This window comes from Nomascus leucogenys, chromosome 13 (genome assembly GCF_006542625.1).
Source record: "Nomascus leucogenys isolate Asia chromosome 13, Asia_NLE_v1, whole genome shotgun sequence".
In the NCBI taxonomy this organism is placed as follows: Eukaryota; Metazoa; Chordata; class Mammalia; order Primates; family Hylobatidae; genus Nomascus; species Nomascus leucogenys.
Window position 1 is genome coordinate 57,380,714 of NC_044393.1, and position 21,455 is coordinate 57,402,168.

Below are 21,455 nucleotides of genomic sequence, written 5' to 3' on the forward strand. Positions count from 1 at the left end.
GTGGTCAAGAATACACACTGGAACCAGATGACCTTGGTTCAAAGCCCAGCTCCTCACTTACTAACTGACCTTATGCAAGTTACTTAAGGTCTGTATGCCTCAATTTCCTCATCTGCAAAAATGGGGATCACGGCTCCTATCTCACAGGGTTATTACGAAGTTTAAGTCAGTCAGTGGAAAGTGCTTAGAATGGTGGCTGACACAGAGAAAGCATTAGGAAAAAATTAGCTGTTGTTATTTTAACTGGCTTTAACAACTGAAGTGTTAAAAGCACAAATGAATAGCTAAATCCAGCAAATCTCCCACAATGGTTGAGCTAGCATTTTACTGTAAAATATTTAAAAGACATTAAACCCAATCTTTATCTAATGAAGGCCCAAATCAATGGTTTGCTAAAATCCATTTACAAGTTACTCCACTGGTAACTTGTAAATGAAGACCTAACATGCAACAATTCATAGAAATCTAACAGAGGTCAACCTAGAAAACAAGGGTCAATGCAGTGGAACGGGGGCCATGGAAAATCAAACGGTGTGAATGCCTCATCCTTGGTTTCCACCCCCTTGTGATTAATTAACAGCCTTACTGCATCCACCCACCAGCTGTATCCTAGCTCATAGGCCTGACCCCAACTGAGGACTACAACAGTATAATGAAAACTGTGCTTCTAATTGTCCAGCAGGCGAGCATGGCTTGGCTAAGAAAGGCTCTTTTCACTCCCCTCCTTTCTGATTAACTAGATGGCTTTATAAATCGCCTTAATAAGTTCATTTGTGTAACCCAAGGCTAGCTGCCCTTCCTTCCTGCTGCTAAGAGGGCTCAGCTGCTTATCTTTGGATATGACCCATCAGAACTGAATTGCTAAAAAACATTTTTAAATCTGCTAAATTGACAAGCAACGCTGATCTCACGTCTCCCCTAATTTAGTCATATTTTCCTATGTCATAAAGGAAGTCTAAGTGCAGGCAGTACATTGTGATACTGGCAGAAATCTTTTGTAGATTATTTTAAAACCCTTATGATTGTCTCCTAAGCAGTAAATTTGATAACTGCCAACAGGACTGTGTAAAGTAACTAAAATTCACAGACATTTTTTATGATTTCTAAAAGGTTTTCATATGTATTATATCATTTAGTCTTCCCCCAAACTCTGTAAGATATTATTATTATTATTCTCTTTTTACAAATGAGAGATTTAGGTTCAGAGAGGTTATGTAACTTGTACAAGATCACATTATTACTATGAGTTAGATACCGGCTTGATTTCAGGTCTTCTAATTTTAAACTCAGGGCTCTTTCCACTATCACACATGTGCTGATTAATTCACCTATTGTCTTTTAGCCCACACCTGCTCCTCTATACCTTATACTACTGGAGCCAGGAGTTTGCACCCTAAATTTCTCATACTCTTACTAGTTGTCTTTCCATTGGGTTCTGCTAATTGGAGGTACTGGTGAGCAATAAGAAAGCAGAATAAAGACAAAAGATTCTTGGTTGAGTCTTAAAATGAGGCAGTTGATGGCAATTGCTATAGGAGCAGTAGTGTTGATGTGATTTTGGGCTCCAGCAGCCCAGGAAAAGCCAGCACTTTCTTTACTGTTTTATTTTTTCCTTTTTATTTTATTTTTTCCTTTTTTGAGACAGCAGCTCTTGAGTGAACTCACAATCAAACTCAAGTGTCACCAACCCACTTGGACTTTCAGGAACAAGCTCATGGGCTCCTGCCCAGAAGGGCTAACTGCTTAGGATCTGGGGATCACCTCTTCTTCCTTTATGTTCCTCCAACATCCCTCTTTCTCCCTGTTGCAGTTCCAGCTTTTCCAGTATATTTCCTTGTTCAAAATTCCTAAAGTGGCTTCCATTTTCCTGCTGAATGTTGCTTTGCACAGATGGAAGTCAAGGATATTAAAAGGGATATAAAGCAAATGACATTGTCCCTGCCTTGAAGGAATGTGTAATTTTCTAGGTGATAGAACGAATGCATTTGAACCAAGAATAAACAAAACAGACATATCCAAGGGCTTAGGTAAATTGTACACAGACTACTTGTGCAGTGGGAAGGAAAATGGGCACTGCATCACAAACTCTATTTGTGTGCTGTGAGGAGAGGGACTTGCATTTATGTTTTGACTTTGGCATGGAGTCTAGTCTGTTCTCAGTGGGTCCAGAAGCAGCCCCTTGTCCAGCTCACCCTTACGGTCTTCTGAATCACTTCCCCTTTTTTGGACATGCTTAGTTTGTACTTCCTGCCCCGCAGCCATCTCTGGTGCCAAGTTGTCTGCCCCATTCTTGTTCAGTTTCCTGTTCATTAACTTCTGGCTCATTATTACATTAGTATCCCTAAAGTCCACATTTGCATCACCACACATGAAAAACGTTTTGTCTATAGCAAAAAGGGGCACAGTGATGACATATATGATTTGGTACAGAACGACTAATAACAACAGGGGTTAAGAGTGGGTGAAAAAGTGATTAAATGATTAAGAGATTGTCAAGTATTTTGCAGCCCTCATTATATCTGTTGATTTTACATTTTTCCCCTAAAATGGAAGAATTCTGTATCATTTGGGATTACGTTTTATTTAATTTTAAAATGACAACTACTCTTTACAGAGGGCTCGCTCTGTACCAGGTATTTTTCATATGTTAACTTTCTTACACGTCTCTAAAATCAAATGTTCTATAGATGAGTAAAGTGGGGTCTACAACAGTTAAGTTACTTCTCCATTCTCTTAGTCTATGCAGGCTGTTATAACAAAGTACCATAAACAGGGTAACATAACAGAAATTTACTTCTCACACTTCCAGAGGCTGGGAAATCCAAGGCCAAGGTGCTGGCAGATTCCATGTCTGATGAAGACCTGCTTTTTGGTTCATAGATAATTTCTTGCTATGTCCACCCACAGTAGAATAGGGCAAGACAGCTCCCTGGGGCCTCTTCCTAAAGGCACTAATCCCATCCAATAGGGCTTAACCTCACGACTTAATCAACTTTCAAAGACACCACCTCCTAATGCCATCACATCAGAGATTAGGCTTCAACATATGAATTTTGGGGGGACACAAACATTCACCTCATAGCATTCATGTTCCTTGTTATTGGGAAAGCCAAGACTCACATTGTCTGACTAAGTTATTTGACTTTTGAGTCCGCAGATGTGAAAACCATGCTAAACAGTCCATCTTCATGAATGGAGAACAGCATTTGTGACAACCACCAAAGTACCTCTGTGGTTAGTGTCCTCAACCAGGGCACAGCATCATGGAGCAGAGCCTCTGCAGGGCACAGAGGAGTGGTGAGGAACATGGGCTCTGGAGCAACCCCACTTCCCGCTGCTTTGTATATGGGGGGTTCTGCACATGACTGCATTTGAAAAGTGCTTCACTGCACTTGCTGAAGGAGTGCACTTGAGCTAGCGGAGAGTTCCCAGAGGGTGTCTGGAAGAAGCAAAGGCATTCTTTGTTTCACTCGGTTATAGATGGAAGTCAGACACTTCTGCCTGAAGTACTTTCACACACTTCACAGTCTTAAGAAGGATGGAGAAAGCATGCCAACTACTCGGAGAACCACAGGTATTCAAGCAATGGTATCCTTTTATCCCTACAACTAGTGGACAAAGCAGGGCCTCTGTAATTGTGAAGCTAGGAAAACTTCTCTGTGGTCTCTTCCAGTCATGCGTATTTTCTTACACAGGTACTAGCCTTTCCCCCTCCCCTCAGCTATTCAATATCCTAATATCTTTGCCTAGAAAGAACTGAAGTAGAGCCACTAAAGTATTACATATGGATGAGACTTCAGAGGTTTCATTTCAGCAGGGATCAGAGCAGAAAGTCCCTGGCACATGGAAGAATATACAGGTGACTCAGAGTGCTAATCCCATGTCTGATATGTGACTGAAGCAGTAGCAACTCAATAAATACAGAACTGAATTATGGAAACCAAGCCTAGGAGGAGAAGTTCAGGCATTAGCCAGCAGGTCAGGATGGTTTTTGGAGGGAGGGGGATTGTAGGGGGTCTTCATACCCTGAAATCAAATATGAGTGCAGGGTCTGGATCAGGTCTTGAGAATAGATATTTTTTACTGTATTAATATGAAACATGTTGGCTTTAATGTTAGTACTACAAAACACAGACCCTGTAATTGGAAGGCCATTAGGAACATTGTTCTTATTCATATGATCTTTTGTGCTTTTACAACTAGCAAATTAAATTAATTATTAAAAGAAAAATCTCTAAGAAACAATAAGAATCCCTCTTCCCAAATAATCTGTTTCCCTATACCATTACAGAAAACGACATCACTTTGGCAAAATTATTAATGTTATTTACATCCTGAGCAATGCATTCTTTTAACCCGAAAGAGGGCACTAGGCAAAAAAATTAATTTCTTTGAGAACAAGCATTTTTACTTAAAATATACGTGGCTGTGCCGATTAAGAGCCTCCTCTGTGTCAGTGCCAGGCATTAGTCACCAGCCAAAGGCCCAATCAGTCTTTGTAAACTTATGATCGGCTTTCAACCCCACAAAGCCTGTGTTTGTCACTAGGATACTTGCTTCTCTAACTACTGGTTAAAGGATCAGTGACGTACTTCAAAGATTTTGAGTACAGTTTCTGTTCTTTTTGAAGAGTATTTATTCTCTCAAAAACAAATGCTAGATTTGTTCATTTTGTCCAAAAAATGAGAGGAACATTTCTTTTGATTGTTTTCCAACTCCACCTCCGCATTTTAACAATGGAAAGCCACAATACCCTTTCCTCCTGCTAGCAGAATTTGTGAGTAAGCCGAGTTCCAAAAAATGCCATTTCTAAACCTTTAGAAATCAGGGTGTCACAGAAAACTAAAGCAGCATTTAATTAGCTAACAACATTATCTGACAAAGGAATGAAACTTTCATTATCTGACAAAGGGCTGAAACTTTAATGTTTCATAAGTCATCATTCATTCATTCATTTGTTCACTGAGCAAATTAAGTACCTATTACATGCCAGGCAGTGTTCTTGGTGCTGGGATACATTCATGAACACAATAGACCAAAGTTTCTGTCCTCACAAACCTTACATTCTAAAGGGAGGGAAATATAAAAAAACAAAAAACTGCAAATTATATAGTTTCTTAGGTGGTATTACAGAGAAAAAAATAAAGCAAAGGAGGGGGTACAGGGGTTCCAACATGTCAATGTGTGCGTGTGTTTGTGTGCATGCACATGTATGTGTGGGTATATGTACATGCGTAATATACTTTCTTGCCACAGGTTCAGGAAATAACTCACCAGAAAATGATATTTGAGCAAAGACCTAAAGAAGAAGCAGTGAGCTATGGGGACATGTGTGGGAAGAGTGTTCCAGACAGAGGGAGCCTCGTGAAAGACCCTGTGGTGGGAGTGTACTGGCCTGCTCATGGGTCATCAAGGAGGCCAGTCCACCTGCAGCAGAGTCAGAACAGGGCTTTGGCTTTGTACAAGCTTAATTAAGACAAAGAAACAATAAAACACCCAGAATAAAACACTTTATAATCTGGAGATCATTAATAAAACTAAATACGGATTTAAATAAAATCCATGTTGCAAAGCTATACTTTATTACTAATAATCATATTAAAAGAAACAAGTACATATTTATCATGATCATTGTCTAGAAGGCATTACTGAAATTATTATAATCTAAGCAGGTGGGGAATATATGAGGAGATAGTTTTAGGGTGTGACAATGTAAGGGGCTCACAGGAAAGGGCTCCTCTATCCAAAACAACCCCCTCCCCTACAAAAAAAACCCGGCAGAGCACGGTGGCTCACGCCTGTAATCCCAACACTTTGGGAGGCCGAGGTGGGAGGATCACAAGGGCAGGAGATCGAGACCATCTTGGCTAACACGGTGAAACCCCATCTGTACTAAAAATATAACAACAACAAAAAATTAGCCCGGCATGGTGGCGGATGCCTATAGTCCCAGCTACTCGGGAGGCTGAGGCAGGAGAATGGCATGAACCCGGGTGGCGGAGCTTGCAGTGAGCTGAGATCACGCCACTGCACTCCAGCCTGGGCGACAGAGCGAGACTCCGTGTCAAAACAAAAAACAAAACAAACAAACAAAAAAAAACCAAACAACAACAACAACAAACCCAAACCCTCCACATGGAATTCTGCTTGAATCTAATGATACGATTTAAATTTTCCTTCCTTTGGCTCTCTTCAAGACTATTTATCTTCCAGATTCTTTTATTAAAACAGAAACACGGGGCCGGGCACAGTGGCTCATGCCTAATCTGAGCACTCTGGGAGGCCGAGGCGGGCAGATCACCTGAGGTAGGAGTTGAAGACCAGCCTGGCCAACATGGTGAAACGCTGTCTCTACTAAAGATACAAAAATTAGCTGCGCCTGGTGGTGCCTGTCTGTAATCCCAGCTACTTGGGAGGCTGAGGCAGGAGAATCGCTTGAACTCAGGAGGCAGAGGTTGCAGTGAGCCAAGATCACACCACTGCACTCCAGCCTGGGCCGCAGAGCAAGACTCCATCTCAAAAAAAAAAAAAAAAAAAAAAAGAAAGCAAAAAAAAAAAGAAAAGTAAAAAAAAACAAAAACAAAAACCCAAAACACTGGATTAGGACGCGAAGGGGCCAGGGAAAGGAGTAAAAAGTCACATCAAAGCAGCTATCAGTAAATTTCTTCTGAGAAGCAGTAGTTACTGAGCTACCTTCGAAATCCTGTGTGAATAAAACGTGGCTCAAGTTCCTGGGTGACAGCTCTAGGAAAGAAGAGGTGGCATCGGTTGGGGATAAGGTATAAAAAGTGAGCATTCATTAACATGATTTCTATTACTGTGGACAAAGGCCACACCTGTGAGCAAACCACAATGACACTAAAGTCCAAGAATTTTTTTTTTCAGATAGAAATCAATCATATCAGAGATAAGAATACCCAATGTAATAGCAGGCAAGCATTCCTAACCATATTATATTGTTTGGTCTAGAATTTGTTTTTCTCTTTCTGTTGCACCTATTTATTCTCTGCAATGCACACAAACATGGAATAGATATTTAGAGCCACATGTGCAGTGCAACAACCTTGACAGTCTTTAGATTTATTATTTGATGTGAATGGGCAGCAGGGTAATAACTTTGACTTCCATATGAGACCTTATTTGTCATGTACATACAGCACATTGACCAGAAGTCTCAAGGCCAAGTGCTGCTCTTATGAACTAATTAAGCATTCTGCTGGGCACATTTTGTGTCCAGGCAGCGATGTGGTGGTGAAGTACATGCACCCTGGAGAAAGACTGCCTTGGTTTGAAGCCCTGCTCTACCGTTTACTAGCTCTGTGTCCCTGAGTGATGTAATTAACACTGTACCTCGATTTCTTCATCTATAAAACGAGAATAATAAGTTACTGTGAGGATGAGATAAAACATGTGCAGTACTTAGAACATGTCTAGCACATGGTAAGCCTCAATAAATGGTGACTGCTATTATCACATTAGAACGTACAGTTTTCAGAACAGGTATCACTAGGAATATCTAAGCCTACTGTTAAGATATTACTGCCTACATACAAATTTAATCCTTCCCCAAACATCTGTTGGCATTTTTTTTTTTTTTTTTTTTTTTTACAAAAGAGCAAGAGAAGAGAGAAAAAGCCCTGATATTGAAAAAACACTGCTTAGGGCACATTTGATTATTCTCCATTGTTATTGTAATACAATGCTAATTTTACCTTATTAAATATTGAAGAAGGCCATCACCATTGGGAAGAAATTAAAATATATTATATAAAATTAAACGAATTTATCTTTATGCAGTAAAATGTTAGAGGATACCAGAGGCTATTTTTATAATAAACATCTATTTTCTAAAAACGTCATTATGTCATGCATACGCCAACAAACAGAGAAGCAAAAGAGAAATGCATCCCTGGGTAAGTTGAGATCCTTCCAGAAAACATTTTGCCTCCATGTTGTGTTAAACTAGGGACACCACTGAAAAGAATAAGTCAAATTTCCAAAGAAAAATGTCACATGTCTATCCTGTTGAGGCACATAGGCTAGGAGGAAGTATAAGGTAATAATAAAGGCATCAGGCAAAATTTGTATCAGATCTGGCTTTGCAACCTGGAATTTCTCCATTTTTTTTTCTCATTTATTGTGACATTAAAATTATGGTGCTCATTTGGGGGCAGTAAAATATTTTATGAGTTAAGAGAAACTGAATCTTAGAAAAGATTATTTTTAAATTCAAATTTTGATTAAAATATAATACTCAATACAACTCAATAACAGAAAGCTTTTTAAAAAATTACGTTTTTTTAAATCTTTTTTAAAAAATTACATTTTACTTTATGTTTTATTCAGGAAATAGAATTACATTTCATTGAATCAAATTTTTGTTAAAAATAGTTCTTTAAAAAAATAAAACAGCAAACTACACATTCTTTATATTCTATAAATAGAAGTAAAACACTTCATTAAAAGGAAGACCACTACGTAATACCAAAAAACAAAGAATAATTTTGATAATAAAATGAATTTAAATTGTAATGAACTCTCTAACACAATCTGCAAATAATTCTATATAATTTGAACAATTTTATAATAGTGTTATTGCATATCTGAACAAAGATTTCCCATTCCTTTTACCAGGAAGATAGTTAAGGACAGACGATTAATGTAATTTCATTACAGATGCCAAAGTGTGTTATATGTCAGCCAGATTCAGAACAATGGCAAGCAAAATGTGGAAATGTTCTTTTCCACAGAAAACATTTATAGAAATTGAAGTAAGTATTAAATGGTTTTCCAGAAAATAGGTTCCATGACCTACACAGATCACTAATGATTTCTAGGACAACTGCAACTAATGAAGAATTGGTACCAGGCACCTGGGAAGTCATTAGCACCAACAAGGTGTGACTGGTATGAGCTACAGAACAAAACAGGCAGAGTGCCCCTGTGACACCAACTGCATGACCTCTGACCATCCCATCTCATGCTTCTGGGATAAATTTTTAAAGTGCCAACTCAGGTGTTTCAGGTTTTTTTTCTTTTGCTTATCCTATGGACATGAGAAGTAGAAGAGAAATTAGATAATTTTGCTATTTTTGAAAAAATATGGCTCTTTTCCATTTGATTGAATGGAAGATGAATGGATAGTGGTATGGGTTTTGATTAAAAAATATCTAGGGGCTCAAAATGAAAAATTTATGAATATAAATTATTTGGGCATTTAAAAGTATGATTTGGTGCATTCATTATGGTGAATTTGTGTATAAGTACATATGAATTCCCTCTGAGGCCAATACATCACTTTAGGACACTATTTCTGAGACTTGAGACTCAGCTTTGTACATGCTCTAGGGTTAAATGCCTTTCATCATAATAAATATGAAATAATTATTAAGATGAAAATGTTTCACAGAAATATCACCTTAAACATTTGGCCTGTGTCTAACTGATCAACCTTTCTAAATAGTGACCAAAGTACAAAAAAAAAAAAAAAAACCCCACAAAAATATCAACAACAGAAACAATGCAGCTCTTTCCCCTTATATTTCACTCAAATTTGTCTGCTTAGTAATAATGACATATTGTTCTGTGTTATTGCTTCAAAAAATGTTTCCAGTGACCCTTGGGAATGCTATGTACTGTTTTCCTTCATTTTTGCTCTTGGCAAAATTTTCTTCATTCAGATCACTCTTTGAGAAAATAATTTCAGTCTGAATTGAGTACATTCTAGGTCCCTCAGTTAATATAAGTTTTTGACCTTTTGGTTTCTACAGCTAGTTCTCTTGGAGATGACTGATGGCATGAATTCTACTTGCATGGAGTCCCCGAGAAACCATGCCTCTTCTTCAAAAAAGTACACTAAATCTCAGGACAAACTGGGATGACCAGTTATCACTGCTGCCAATCCTGTTTTCTGAGTTCCAATTAAGATGTCCAACTGAGAACAAATATGTCTCAACCAAGACTGTATTCACAGAATGATGGAACTAAAGTTCTTGGTAAATTTAAACAAAGTGACAGAAGGCAAGGAGCTACTGTCCTCCTCAAGGGGCAACCTGCTTGACTCCCAGCATCTCTGCCTACCATTCCCATGGCCTCACCTGTAGTTTTGGGATCTCAGTACAAATATATCTAGCAAAGCAATAATTTCCTAACTACTTTTCTCATCTTCTATGTCCTTTCACCCAACTTTCCTAAAATATAGATGCCAAATTAGCCTTCTCAAAACAACATTGGGCATATATCACTTTTCACTCAAGAACTTAATGAGTTCATAACTGAATATAATTCAAACTGAGTATAGTATATTCACAATTAGACATATTTTAAACAACAGATTCATCACAGTCCTGTCTTCCTCTTAAAAGCAGCCCTTCTGCTGCATTTTATTTTTTATTTTATTTTAGTTTTTGAGACAGAGTATTGCTCTGAAGCCCAGGTTGGAGTGCAGTGGCTCCATCTTGGCTCACTGCAACCTCCGCTTCCCAGGTTCAAGCAATTCTCATGCCTCAGCCTCCTGAGTAGCTGGGATTACAGACACGTGCCACCACGCCCAGGTAATTTTTGTATTTTTAGTAGAGATGAGGTTTCACCATGTTGGCCAGGCTGGTCTCGAACTCCTGACCTCAAGTGATGCATCCACCTTGGCCTCCCCAAGTGCTGGGATTACAGGCATGAGCCACTGTGGCTGGCTGTTCAGGTACATTTTCTATTCTGTTCAGTATCACCACCATCTGTCCAGTCTCTAATGGCAGAGATCAGGCCTTGCTCTTCCTCATTCTTCATTCTCAGTTGGCAAATATACTGTGTACTGTCTCCTCTTCAGCCTGTCTGCTAGGACAGTGGCCCAAGCTCTATTGCTTCTTATCATCTCTAGCCTCCTACTGGTTTCCAGCTTCTGATTTCACCAGTACTCCAATCTATCCTACATATAGCTGCTGGGGTGTCTGTTCTGAACTCAGATCTGATCACGTGACTCCCGTACTCAAAATCCGTAAGTGGAATCCCATAATCTATCCCAAATTCCTGGCCACAGATGACCTCTCCAACCTGTCTTCACAGCACTTCCAACTTCTCCACCTTGAACCATATACCAAGGCACTTGGAGTGTATCTACTACACGGCTTCACATAGGATCTAGTTGGCCTCGGCTCTCCCAGAGCCTGGAATGTCCTTCTCCATGTCTGCCTGGGGGATGTCCACCCATGTTTCATGTTCTTTCTCAAGGATTTTCCTGATGCCACCATGCAGAGTTGCTACATTTACCTTTATATCACTATTATACCTTTACATGTATATGTACCTAATACATATACATGCACACAATATATATTTTTCATATTTTTGTACTAATTACACCATATTGCAATTACTGTGCTGTATACACTTCATGTATAGCTTACTTGCTACTGTTTAGGAATGTCTGAAGCACAGTAGCTTACTTATGAATGAATGTATAAATGATCATTCATTCATGAAGAAAGGAGGGAAGAAATGAACACCTCTCCAAAATTACTTTCAATAATTTCTTAGGTCTACTTGCTGCTTTAAAGTGGTTTACTTGTTTTCTATTTTACCATTCAAATACCATGCTTATCTCCCTCCCCGCTCAAGACATTGTGATTTTCCCCACTGTAATTTCTACTCTTTTTAATTTTTCTAAACTACTTTTAGAATAATTCTTCCTTAATGATCAGTTAAAGTCCAAACCAGTCATAAACTTTGGTTAGTCTCCCAGTACCTACTGGTCACCACTCTTTTGAACTCCTAGAGCACTTTTGGCCTCTACAACACATTTAACCACCAATAATGCTACTCCATGCTTTTTTTTTTATATACATATGTGTGTATATGAACAGTCAATTTATACATATACATCTGAATGAGTGTGATTCCCTGAAAAGCAAGAGCTGTATCTGGCTCTTTTTGCATTTTATCACCTCTCGCAGTTCCCTATTTATAACAAGCAATAGATAATGTTTATTAATAAAGATGGCCACCAGACAGGCATTACATGTAGATTCCATAAATTTGTATCTTATTTGTACCAATGAGACCCAAATGACTTCAGAATAAACTGTGATTTATTATAAATAAAATGTTGAGGTTCTAGGTTCAATTATAAACAATGTTCCCAGCACTCATTCAATGGTTACTGAACATGCTTCTTATGGGGAACCACATTTGACTCATAACTGAGGGAAATCTGTTTTATAAAAGAAAGGCTTTCCATTATGTACTCTTTGTAACAAAGGTCTTTCCATACCCTAAATATTGGCTCACTTACTGGATCAAGGCAGCTGCATTACAAAAAAGAAAATAATTTGGACAGAATCAAGAAGTCTATTATAATGTAGGTATTTGAAATCTACCTCCTTGCTGAACTTGGAGATTGATCTACAGAAGAAAAATCTTAGCATCTAAAGGTCTGTTTTCAGGAAAATAAAAATGTCTATCAATCTACCATAAACCTGCTCTGGGTTATCAACAACCATCAATGAGAAGACCCAGGGGAAAATTTAGGGTATGTTTTCCTTAGGGATGACCTCTGGTTTGGGTAGAATATATTTATTTTTCCTACTCCTCTATGGCAAGCAAGTTTTTCAGATACCTTTAAAAACATATCCCAGTCAAATAACTTATTATTTTGCAAACCAAATCGATTTGAAGACTGTTTTTGCATTAAAGAATATCTATAGTTGGATTCTCAGTAAGAGAGAAATGTTACATAATAAAGAAATATTTTATAGGACACTTGGAACGTAGATATATTTTCCAGGTCATTTGAATCATTTAAATATGGTACTTTTGTCTAGTCATATTTGTCAAGTTCCTTCTCAGTTTTTTTTTTTTTTTTTTTGTCCCAGGGAACGAAGCCATTTAGGAAACTACATTAACTGCATCTTCTCTGTGCTTTTTGACAAAAGTAAATAAATAGAAACGTGCAGAAGCCATTTCCCCTGTGCTTCTTCTCCGTGTTGGACTGTCCTCCGCCTTCCATTCTCACCTTTCATAACCTGTTCCTCCTATGGCCTTTCCTTCCCCAAGCTAACAGCTTCTGTCAGCAGCTTTATTCAGTACAGTATCAAAAGCTTTGCAGAAAACAAGATTAATCGTGCTCACTGCTTCTCTTTGTTTACCCCTTCAATTCTTGCAGAATTCAAGGCAAACCAAGAAAATGCATGTCTAATTATACATGTATACTCCCTCTTAGATACTTTTTTGGTGCATTTTGCTTTTAAATAGATTGTATAATTAAAAGTTATCTGAAGACTAATACATTTCAAATAAGATTAGTGTTTCCAAATATAGCTTCCAAATCTAACATGCATTAAAATGATTTAAACACATATACTGTGTACCTCAAGTTCCAAAAGAGAAATTTACGTATGCAAATGCAACAGAAATAATTCAATATTTTCCATTTTCCACAAATACTCTCTGTGAGACAGATATAAACAACCATTTAAAATAATAGTAAATTTTGGGGTTAATTATTATTACTGAAATAACAGAAGTTATGTATTCTGTGAACCTCAAAGCAGACCTTTGAATAGTCTTGTCACTGATAAGTGTTAAAAGAATAAAGAATCCTCATTGAAGTCTTGTTCTTAAAAATATCAAAACGCCATCCTTCACCATTAATTTCATGCCAAGATTTAACAGCAATAAATATTGCAGACTTTACCACTTCTTTATATAATGGCTTCATACGATAATTTTTTATTATATAAAAATTCCCTCTTATTCAAGATGAATTTGTTTGCTTTGCTTTTCCCAATCTTAAATGTAATTTTTCTGAATAGCATGGATGGTTTCCTCTGTTAAAATACTATAGTGTGAACCTCAAGGCACAGCAGGCAATGCCATCACCCCAGCACCACTGGGCCATTTCTTCTATGCCTGGACCCTCTCACATCATTTTAAAACATGGCTTTCTAATCCTTTGGTCTTCTTGCTGAGAATTAAAAGGTCAGAAAGTTTTTAAAGTATCAGTAGAATTCCTATGTCTCAAATTACAAGTGACAAATTACAAAAACCTCCCACTTATCTTTTTCAAACCATTAGTTAGGTAGAACCACATCAAGGTAAGTCTTTCTGGAAACATGCTACGAAACAAACATGTTATTTAATGAGAATTCAGAATACAGCAGGAGAAGTCACAACCTGGAATGAAGCAGAGTGGAAACAGAATTACCCTGGCTGGCCTGAAAGGAGTGCGTCTCCAACTGAGATTCCAAGTGTACCAAGTGTCTAATGGGCTATCCATTTGCGCATCTCTTCCCATATTATTCAAGTGCAAACTGTGCTCCATAAGTATTTTCAGCTTGATTTCTTTATAAAACTTTTGAAAAGAACAAAAATAAATCCCTGGGTGGGATTATGCACAGGACAGAGTGATGCCACTAAGCCATGCCACTAAGCATTTGTGTTTATTAGAAGAGCATTCCTTCTATGAACATCATAGTTTATAGAGTCCCAACTAGATTATAATGTAGACACTTTTGTCAGATGATAGTATGTCTGTAAAAAGTCTGCTAGATGTGTAATTTTACTCATAAAGGCACTGGTGTGAAATATACACACAAAAGACCGATGTGCCAAAGGGCTCATGTGAGCGAAGCAGCAGCCGGGGAGAAGGCATATCCGACACGCCTCAGGTGCAGTGGCGGCTTAAGGAGGCATCCCAGGAACACATTAATCAACACATTCAAGGAATGCATTAATCAACACTGCTACAACGGCTGGCATGCCCATTGTTTCACTGTAGCATGCTAAAGAGCAGAGAGCAGCAATCTGAATGTGAATTTCCACCATGCTGCAAGAAACAAAACCCTTTTCAGGATTGGCTCTATGCACCATATCCTACTCGACTCTTTCAATAGAAATCATTCTCTCCTGTATTGGTGGTAGTTTATGAACTTGCTTTCTGCAACAGTCAACCAGAAACAAAGAATCTTTACAGACCAGCTAAGTTTGACAATAGCTGTAGAAATGCCTTCTGCAGATATGAAAACTTGAATCTGTCCAAGAGATTTTTTTCTTTGCCTTACAAAATGCATGCTGTCATGAAAGGCAAAATAAAAGAAAACAAAGCAAAGCAAAAAAAAAAAAAAAAAAATCCAAGCATCTATTTGTGTATGCAGTCAGTTGTGACAGCAACATACTGCATTACCAGCAGGGGCCTGGTCCTGGCCTCCTGCTCCACACTGGGTTTCATTTTCCTCCTGGGTAGTTCCCTAGATAACCCTCCTGTCAGGATTCGACTCCCTCCAAAAGCAGCCAGGGATGAAATGTCCAGATGCTGGAAGGAACAGACATGATAAAATACCCACAGAACCTAGGCACACATGTCTACCTTTGTATAGAGTACCGTGTGGACCTGAACACCTGAGGCCTTCCTGTATTCCTGCTGTGTCTCACTTCCAATTGTCCATACTTGGAGTATCTCACCCATTATGTTATGTTGCACAATTAAAGTTCAATAAATGATGATTTTGGTGATGAGAATGCTGAATATAAAGAACCTAACTCTGAATGAATAAGGGATGCCATTTATAACTTTCATTTGGAATAAGCTTCCTCTCAGGGGGAGAATTATTTTATTTTACTTATTTATTTATTTATTTATTTTTATTTTTTTATTTTTATTTATTTTTTTTTTGAGACGGAGTCTTGCTCTGTCCCCCAGGCTGGAGTGCAGTGGCACGATCCTGGCTCACTGCAAGCTCCGCCTCCCAGGTTCATGCCATTCTCCTGCCTCAGCCTCCCGAGTAGCTGGGACTACAGGTGCCCGCCAACACGCCCGGCTAATTTTTTGTATTTTTAGTAGAGACAGGGCTTCACCATGTTAGCCAGGATGGTCTCGATTGATCTCCTGACCTCGGCCTCCCAAAGTGCTGGGATTACAGGCTTGAGCTAGCCTCGGCCTCCCAAAGTGCTGGGATTACAGGCTTGAGCCACCGCGCCCGGCCGAGACTTAATAGAGGTTGTACTTGCTGGGAACAAGAGCCACAGGGCAGTGCCCCTGCCTTTTGGTGGCACTGTTCTGGTCATTTTGGTGAACCTCAAAATTAAAGTCTATGGGTCACAAATCTAGCCTTATACATCACGAGTTCTGATTCTAATAATCCTAGAAAACAGTTAAGAACTACAAGCCAAAAGTACAGCAAGGAAAAGAAATCAAATCCAGTAAGTATATGCAAGAAGCTATTTGCAAAGGTCACTGCATTAGCCCTTTGGTGTATGCATGCTAAGTGCTCTACATTTCATGTACTGGAGTGACTCAGGCAGTTTTTTATTTCCAGTTTCAAAACAGATATCTCTCCCCACTAGACCACAGTGGGAGGAGAGGGAGGAACACATAAAAGTTGCAGGACTCCTTCTACTGACTACTAGCACCAATTATTGCTGCCACAAAAACAATGCCACTGTTTTCATCATTGTCTCACTATGGCATTATCCTTACCCAGCTATCTCCCAAGAGAAAATACTGATGTCTTTCTTCAAACACATTTCAACTGCTCTTTCTGAGCCTTCAGAAACAGCTATCAAACTGAGCAGCCCAGAATGGTGGGAGTGGTGAGAAGGGGGATAAGGTGAGGTGTCCAGAGAAAAATGGCTGTGACCCGTAAGAATAATGAGGACAGGATGCAAGAGGCAGAAATGAGATGCCTGATCAATAAAGGCATCTCAATCATGGATGTGAATAAAACTCAGAGATAAATATCAGGAAATGTATAATTTAGCCTCCCTACAGAAATGTTGCACATTGGATTTAATATGCTTCCATCTGACCCCAAGACACAGGGCATTGCTCAGACTTCACGTGGAATGGAAAGCTGGGCAGTCGCCTGGGTTGAAAGAACAGAATGTTCTTCACTGCACTGTCTGTCGTTCAGCTTCCAGGAATGCTGCATTTCAGTGGTAAGTAGTCATTCTATGAAAAAGTTCATCACGATCACAATAGAGGGACTGTCCAAGTATGCTAATGTTTCAAGAGATGTCACTTAGTTGAAATCTGTGCCTTGCCTTCATGCTATGTCACAGTGAAGAGGGAGGAAGTTAATATGTATAAGAAAAGATTGTTCTAGTTTTCCAGATGACTACATATTGAATCAAACTTTACTGGTATAAAACAATAAAGAGGTAAGTATTTTTTACTTGGAGTTAGATCCCTGTCTTGGTTTTTATAAGTTCTAGGCATCCCAGGGTAACTGCTTTATTCATGAGCTTTTTATCTTTAGCTTCATGGGGCAAGTATTCTTTCTATGGGTGCTGTGTATCTTCTTGACTTGACTGGTATCAACTAACATGAGATAAAACTTCTCAGCTTTAAAATGATCCTGTAGGACAAAATTTTGATAGCTGTCTTTACTGTTAAATTGTATTAAAAATTGGCCAGGCATGGTGGCTCATGCCTGTAATTCCAGTACTTTGCGAGGCCAAGGCAGGCACATCACTTGAGGCCAGGAGCTCAAGACCAGCCTGGCCAACATGGTGAAACTCTGTCTCTATTAAAAATACAAAAACTAGCCAGGCATGGTGGTATGCACCTGTAATTCTAGCTACTCAGGAGGCTGAGGAATGAGAATCACTTGAACCCGGGAGATGGAGGTTGCAGTGAGCAGAGATCGCGCCACTGCACTTCAACCTGGGTGACAAGTGAGACTCCGTCTCAAGAAAGAAAGAAATCAAATAAATAAATAGTATTAAAATTGTATAACTATTAGGATTTTGTAATAAAATACAGGTTCACGTTTACAAATCAACTTAATTATAAGATAAAAGTCTTTTTACTCTTACCAGTTTTACTATTATCTATTCAGAATGCAACTACCCTTCTCCTAAGAAGTACACATAACTTTAACAACTCGGTATTGTAAAGTCCAAGGGAAAGAACAAATTTCAAGTCATCCACCAAAACAGTCAGTAAATGACTCCAACACCTTGTCAGGTTATTCTTCATACACAGCTTGCCAAATGGGAACACGCTTTAAGGTGCAGCCTGGACATTCTTCTTCCTCAGACTCCTTATGGTTACTACCAGGACCAAACTTACACAAATGTGGCCAGCAGAAAACTCATTTTATGAAATGATTTCAGAGGCATCCTCTCTCCTCACTCTGGTTGATTATCAAAATGCCACCACTAGCATCCTTGCATTTTAGCTCAAGGTTTTCAACCCAGGTAGAGGTCAGATTTCCCAGGGAGAGAATATACACATTAGGGTTAATGGCAAACGTGAGCAGTTTTTATATGCGACACTGGATAAGGGCAGATAGAGGGCACTTCCCAAAGAGAAGGATGTGGGATGGGCCTGAGAGTTTGCAAACCACAGTCCACAATTCTGGCTGCAGGCATTTTTTCGAACATCATAGCATGCCAGTGAATGTGGGAAAAACTACTGAAAACTCTAAGTAGCTATGAAAAAAACTTATTTATTCTAATGTCAGAGGCCAAATACTTGAATAGCCTAGGGACATTCTGAGTATAAGTGTGCTTTAGAATTTTGGGAAGTTTCAGTCAGTCTTTGTTAGGCCAGGGAAACAAATTGGGAAGACTCAGTATTTAGTTTTGACAAGATTCAACCATTCATGAAAGCAAAAAATGAGATATGTTAGTAGCTCTCACAGGACCTGACAACTAAAAGCTCTCTTGAGCCAATTAACAAAAGGCTAGCCAGAAAGACCAACAAGAAGTGTGTATTGAGAAAAGAAGAATCGAGCCTTTTCACTTGTTGCTCTAGAAGACAGAGATTTTCAATCAAATACCCTTCACATGATGGAAGAAAGAAAAAATAATGCATCCAGCCAGGAAAACTCCCTTAGAACTACTGAGAGTGGGCTAGGAAGTGGGAGAGCACCTGCTGTTGAGCCCAGCATTTCCACCTTAAAAGGGCACCATGTACTTCCTCATGGTGGCCGCTGTTTTCCCTGCTCACCAGAAAACACCGTTTTTACAAATAAACTCCCGCCCTCAGTGTCTTAATACCTTATAGATATCAGACAATATATTATCTACGAAAGAATTTTCCATACCTTACTGCTGATACTAGTATTGTATTGGTAAGCCACCATACTTAATACCATTACTAGTAACTCCTAGTTTCTAACAACTGTAATTTGGTATATGTCCCTGTCAGAATGGATGGTACTTACTATCACATTGCTTTACCTTGCAGGTGTTCTTTATGAAATAAGGACACTTGTAGAGGAGAGGGGTACATAAAAACTTTATAAAATAGGTCATTTTGCATCAACAAAGGGAGCTTTCTCTTAAAAGAGCCATTTGTACAAAATTAAGGCTGTTTTGGTATTGGTCATAATTATCTAACATCAATTTTGCTAGTCTCTGCTAATTTTCACTTTTCAGGGACTGTTCAAGCAGAACAAAATTTGGGCTATTTGATTTACAAAGCAACATTCTTAGTTTCCAGTCTACTAATTTGGGGATTTCTGATGGTATTTTGAAACACTGTAAGAACTAGTCATATGAAGTCAGTTTCAATACAACACAATGGAAGCAAATTCAGCTGAGGCATGAATCATTTCCTTTCAATTACAAAAGGACATCTCAATGGATCAACCTAAGAACTCTCAAGAACAAGGGACAACATGCTCCAAGGATTTTACTGTCTCAAAATCTTGTATACAATCTTCTTTCCTTAACTAAAATCCATGAGTTTATTTGTTAAATGAAATCAACTAGGTAAAGAATTGAATGTCTGAACAATGGTGCTCTCATAATTCCTTAAAAAAGCTATTATTGGTTGAGATACAGTTCTCTGAACTGTGTTCCAGATCTCCAAGTAAGACTATTTTTTCATCAAGTTCAGTACTATAATAGATGGCCTTTCAGAAGGCATCATAGGCCTAACAGGGTCCATTCTACAGCTGATAATGCTGAATGGCATAAATAGGAATGGGGCGGACAGCGGGGTAGGAAATAAGAAATGGGGAAGGAATTTACAAAGCAGAAATCACATTTCAAAGTAACATTTAAACTTTCAAAGGAGATATTTTTATTCTTTGGACTCCATTGTGAGACAAGAAAAATCATTAATGGATGGTATACCCTCAGGAGACTTTTGATATATGATTGAATCAAAAAGAAAATTATTTTCTTGTAAATTATTCCCTATAATTTTTAATCTTTAGTCCCTTTATAAACATTTTTACTAGAAGTGCTTTTCCTCTGCTATTTTCTGGGCTTTATGATTCATGATTTAGTTAAACAAAAATCTTATTACTACGAAAGGATGTGAGGGCTGGTTTTCTTCCCTACGTATTTGATCTATCTCCTTTGACACTGGTATGATTAATGTTTTTGCATCTATGTTTCTACTCTCTGTCTTTTATCATACTCTCTGGATTGAAAAGTATTAAATATGGCAATAATATTACATAATCACATTATTTAATATTATAATTCTCATCATTAACTACGAATTCAAAAGTTTTAAGAAGACAAACTCTTACCTTTGAAGACCCTCTTAAGTTGTTCTTCCTTTTAATTCTTTAAACCAAACGTCTTCTTAGCATTGCTCTGTGGGTTAAAAAATGGGGGAAACGTTAACAAGACATTGATTGTCATCAATCACAGCAGACTGCCAATATATTAACTCCAACTGGCTCTCTGATGGGAAACACAATTAAAGAGAGAGCCCTGCAAGGAAGACAAATCATGACTAGATTTGCCAAAACATATCTCTGCTGGCTTCGATCAAAAGTGACAGCAGAGAAGTGACCAGAACTCTGGTGGACATCCCATCAAAGCATTCCAGCCCAGAGAGTCACGTCTGATTCCTCTTTTCAGTTTAGAGGAATAAAGAGGCTTTTGTAATGTATCTATAGAGTGTGGATAAAATACTTCTTTGCTATGGGCTTATTATTATTATTATTTCAATTTTTAAATTTGGTAGCATAGGAATTTTTTAGGTTATATTTGAAAGGCCCCAGGTTTTCAACAAGGGTCATAAAGAGAAGCTGGGAACAACCAAGATTTGAGGAGTGAGCTCCACCTGGGCTGTGACAAAGGCTCAGCGGTGGACAGCTCCCAAGTTCTGCAATCTCCAACTCTCCTCCCGTCAGCCTCAATGTTTCCTTTGCAAATAGTCCAGCTGAGAATTAGCCAGAGAAAGAGAGGAGGGATGGGGAGTAAAACAATCACAGCTGAGCACATTAAGTTTCATTTTTTAAACAACCAATTCAGTGACACCCAAGGTTTCTAAGGGAGGATTTGTGTCTTTTTGAACTTTGGATTTCTGGAAACAGAAGTCATACTATCAACCTCTGAAAAACCCTTCAGAGAAGAGAAACAAGTGTCAATTCAGGAACTCTGGACTACCCTCAAATATTAGGACAACTATGAATCGCAAAATTATTCTGCTAATAAAATAAAAGATGCTTAATAATCTCAGCTGGTTTTGCTTATGTATGTGTTATAAAATATTTCCT

At 38.4% G+C, this 21,455-nt stretch overlaps 1 protein-coding gene across 47 annotated transcripts in view; it reads right to left on the reverse strand.

The window, feature by feature from the left end:
* The window catches only part of NRCAM (neuronal cell adhesion molecule), a 314,145-nt gene that overhangs the window by 142,986 nt on the left and 149,704 nt on the right, over positions 1–21,455 (reverse strand). For all 47 annotated transcript variants that reach the window (XM_030826464.1, XM_030826448.1, XM_030826445.1 and 44 more), the window contains one exon: positions 20,478–20,544. The gene's annotated coding sequence lies outside the window, so the exon portion shown is untranslated. The remainder of the gene's footprint in view (positions 1–20,477; positions 20,545–21,455) is intronic.